We start from the raw sequence: 5,000 nt of genomic DNA, 5'->3' as shown, positions 1-5,000 counted from the left end.
TATAAGACGAAGACCAATGGGCACGATGGTACGGTCTTCGTCTTATAAAAAAAAACAAGCCGCTTAGGCGAGGGTTCGAATCCCAGTAGAAGAGTTTATTTCCAAATATATATATATATGTATATATATATATATATATATATATATATATATATATATATACATATATATATATATATATATATATATATATATATATATATATATATATATTGATTTAAACTATGACAAATGTAACTGAAAGCGGAGAAAGTATACGAGGAATAATGGAAGAATTTTACTGCCTTAACGTTTCGACCCCTAGGGTCTTGATCACAAACCATTACAATAAAGTAAAACATGGACTTTTTATACACAGGCATGTCATCTCACAGGGTGCCTAGGAAAGGTCGTCGTGCTCGGAACATTTGTCCGTTTGTTTTCATCAACTACCAATAAACTTGTAGCTCTTGCCAAGCATATAAAACCATCTCTATGGTTGATGTTATTATTAGTATTAATATAGGCTGCTTCTATTGTTTTTCTTAATTTCTTCGTTGAACCTTTATTCATTATAATTGTATTGTCCCAGTCCGGAAGGTGGTCATGTGTATCTATGTGTCTTACTATAGAATTAGAAAGCCTGTGAGTTCTTACATAATTTTTGTGTTCGTATAACCTTTTTTTTCTAATCCACGACCTGTTTCCCCAAAATATGAGGATGGGCAATTTTTACAAGGTATTTTGTATACAATACTATTTTCATTCGTATGGTTATTATAATTACGCGTAACCAAATGTCCCACTTTGCTACCTGATGTTCTCGCTATCTTTATACCTGCTTTTAAGAGGACGTTGTCTAGAGTTGAATTAATGTTGGAATTTGGGACTGTGATATATCTTGTTTCTTTGTTGCAATTATTGACATCTTTACTCTTCTTATTTATTTCCTTGGCTTTCTTTTTTAAGTAGGAGACCTTTGGGATATCTTAATTTGCTGAAAGTTTTTGTGATGTGATCTAGTTCGTCGTCTAAAAATTCTTCACTACAGATGCGAAAAGCCCTGAGGAAGAAGCCAATTATTATACCTCTTTTAGTCCTAAAATTATTAGGACTAAAACAAGTATAATAATTGGCTTCTTCCTCAGGCGACGTCCACCCAGTAACACACTTGTTCCATCGCTCATCAGTTGTTCGCACTAACTTACCTGCCCAATTCCACTTCCTCTCTTCTACTGCCTCCACAATATCTTTCAATCTAATCTGCTCTCTCACCCAACTTGCTCTCTTTCGGTCTCTCAGTGTTATTCCCACCATTGATCTCTCCATTCTCCTCTTTGCAGTCCTTAGCTTTGTTTCCATTGCCTTCGTTAGTTTCTAAGTCTCACATCCGTAGGTAATTGCTGGCAGAATGCATTGATTGAAAACTTTACGTTTCAAACATAAAGATGGAGAGCCTCTCAGGGTTTTATTATACTTACCAAACACTTTCCAACCAATTGTAATGCGTCTTTTTATTTCATTATCATGATATTTCGTCACTTTCACCATTTGCCCTAAATAATCATACTCCTCAACTTCAAGACTCTCACCATCAATTACAATCTCTTTACTATGAACTTTCGTGTTGAACATTACTTTTGTTTTACTCTTATTCATTTTTAAACTACTTTGAGACTTTCCTTGTTTAGATCACTCAGCATATCTTGTAAGTCTTATGCTCTTTCTGAAATAAGAATAATGTCATCCGCAAACCTTACGTGGTTCAAATATTTGCCATTAATATTCAAACCTTTCTTTTCCCAACTCAACCCTCTGAAAATATCTTCCAAACAAGCTGTAAATAATTTGGGGGGAATTGTATCGCCTTGTCGTACTCCTTTCTCGATCTTGATCTTTTCTGTATCTTTATGTAGTCGAATTATAACATAAATATTTTCTAAAACTTTTACGAGCTGTTCGTTTGAACCCTGTTTGCGTAGCGAGTTTAGTATTGCTATTTGTTCTACTGAGTCAAAGGTCTTCTCGTAATCTACAAAAGCTAAACACAGAGGTATATTGTATTCTGTCGTTTTCTCGATTAGTTGATTTATCGTCTGAAAATGGTCTAGAGTCGAATATCCGGTCCTAAAGCCTGCCTGTTCCCTCGGTTGGTTTCCATCTAAAACTTGATTTAGTCTATTTGTAAGGATCTTGGAGAATACTTTATATACGTTTGATAGCAAGCTAATCGGTCTATAGTTACTAAGGTCCTTCCGGTCTCCTTTTTTATGAAGCAAAATCACTATAGCATTGCACTACGCCTCAGGAACGCTTTCTTGACGTAAGCACTGGGTGTACAACTGAGCTAATTTAATATAAACTAATTTACCTGCGTCTTTCAACAGATCTATCGATATACCATCTTCCCCAGGTGCTTTTCCTCGTTTCATAGTTTTTAGAGCAAATTCTACTTCTTCCTTTGTAATCTCTGGTACACTACTAACGTCTACACATGAATTTACTGACTCAACTACGGTCTTCGACGAGTAAAGCTCTTGGTAAAATTCTTCTACTCTTTTTACCATTCTGTCCCTGCATTTAATGATTTCTCCATTTCTATCTTTCAAACATATCATTTGCTGTCTTCCTAAAGCATGTCTGCGCTCGGTCCCTTTAATACTTTTACCTTTCCGAATAGCTTCCTCTATTTCATCCATGTTTCTCTTTCTTTTCTCTAATCTCTGCCTTTTGTTGATAAGCTTGTTTAGTTCTACTCTTTCTATTTCGTCTTTCCTACTTTTAATCTGCATGGTCCTTCTTCTTTTAATTAGGTCATTTGTAGCTTTGGAGTATTTGTTTTCTCTAATGTTTTTTGTACTTCCTACTTTCTCTGCCGATTCCCTAATGATATTCACTAAATTCAAATTAATATCTTCGACGGTGTCCTCGTTAGTTCTTAGAGCTTCAAATATATTTTTAATTTTTAACTGAAATTTCTTCTTATTGTCCTTAACCTTTGTAAGGCCGATTTTCTTTCTTAAAATCAATTTATTTCTCTCGGCTCTGAAACTGAATTTAGCTGTACATCCTACCATTCTATGGTCACTACCTATGTTGACTTTATCATCGCAACATTGCTAACGCTTTTGCTCTCATCTAATAAAAAGTCTATTTCGTTCTTTGTTGTTCCATTTGGACTTCTCCAGGTTCATTTACGACCTACACGCTTTTTGAAGAAAGTGTTCATTATCCTCATGTTGTAGTTCTCTTCAAAATTTACCATCTCGCCTCTGTCATTTCTTTCACCTACTCCAAATTTCCCAATGCACGTCTCATCTCCCATCTTCTTCCCCACTTTAGCATTAAAGTCTCCTATTACCAGCGTGTACTTACTTTTTTCTTGATCCATTACCTGACTTAAATCATCATAGAACGACTCAATTTTATCGTCTGAACTCTGTGAAGTTGGTTCATAAATCTGAACTATTTTTAGAGTGTACCTTTTACACAGCCTAATCACAATCCAAGCTACCCTGTCTGAAAAACTACTGAATTTGACAAAGTTACCAGCAACCTCTCGGTTTATCAAGAATCCTACTCCACGAGATCTTTCTTTGTCCTTACCTCTATAGTAGAACAAGTGGCGACTATCTTGTAATTGTATCAGCTTTTCTTCCGCTCTTCGGACTTTGCCTAATCCTACGATGTCCCACTTGATGTTGTCTAGTTCTTCCATTAAACTCTCCAGCCTGTGGTCTTCTGAGAGACTTCTTACATTATAGTTATAGATCTTCATTTTCTTCATGTTGTTTAATGTCCAAGACTTGAATCTGCTTGGACAGTACTTACTCACATTCGGTGGCACACTGCCCGTAAGCACACGAGGCAATGCGGTTGGACCTTTCGGAGACGATGATCCAACAGGAACGCCCGGTTTTCTTTTGATTGATTTATGGAATTTTTGGCTTGAAGGCCAAGCACCGGAGCCGGTAGGCTATTCAGCGCCCGGTTTTCTTTTGGTTGTGCTGTTCATGGTTGCTATGAAGGGTGTTTTTGGCATTAATCTCACCTCCGTGCCAACTGGCTTCTGGCAAGATATTTTTTTTGTGTCACTTTATTCATTATATTCGGTGAAGCCCTATATCTATAAAGTGCCCAATGGTCCACGACGTCATTATGACAGTACCCCATATATATATGAGGAACTTCCCTGCTCACCATCAGGGACGTGCCAGTTAGCAGTGGACCCTGCGACTGTGCGTGTGACCTGGTCTTTGTCTGATCTTTCTTAAAAAACCTGTTTGATATGGGTGACCCTGCAGAGATTTTCTCTCTATCGACTTAGCTTTTGTAGTCATTAAGTTTCTCAAGCCTATCCACCACGTCAAGGTGTCAACTCTTGGATATATATATATATATATATATATATATATATATATATATATATATATATATATATATATATATATATATATATATGACGTAAGTGGAGTAGGAAACACAGGAGTGTTAGTCTGAGTTTATTCCTGACCAGTTTCGCAGGTATGCTTTCATTTCATTCCTTTGAAAAAGCATACCTGCGAAACTAGAAAGGAATAAACTCAGACTAAGACTCCTGTATTTCCTACTCCACTTAAGTCAACCTATCAGAATGTCTCTCTGTCTCTCTCTCTCTCTCTCTCTCTCTCTCTCTCTCTCTCTCTCTCTCTCTCTCTCTCTCTATATATATATATATATATATATATATATATATATTATTCTCTCTTTTTATATTCGGTGTAGCACCTTATATTATCGTTCAGCTAAACAGTGATCCATGGCCTGAGGACCGAAAAAAAAGAGAAAAAGAGAGAGAGAGAGAGAGAAAGGAAGTCTTCATGTTTGGAAACCTTATATCATCCTACCGTGTTCTAATTCCCTGCTCTTGCTTAAACTCCAGAGCGAAATCATCATTTTACGCCTACCAGCAGAAACCCTCCCTCTCTTCGTTCCTTGTCCGTTTTCTGTCGAACGCATTTCGAAGATGGCATCATAGGCCC

This window comes from Oratosquilla oratoria, chromosome 6 (assembly GCF_046742065.1).
Source record: "Oratosquilla oratoria isolate Oo_2021 chromosome 6, ASM4674206v1, whole genome shotgun sequence".
NCBI classification, from domain to species: domain Eukaryota; kingdom Metazoa; phylum Arthropoda; class Malacostraca; order Stomatopoda; family Squillidae; genus Oratosquilla; species Oratosquilla oratoria.
The sequence above is the reverse complement of the archived record's forward strand: the minus strand, read 5'-3'. Positions refer to the sequence as shown.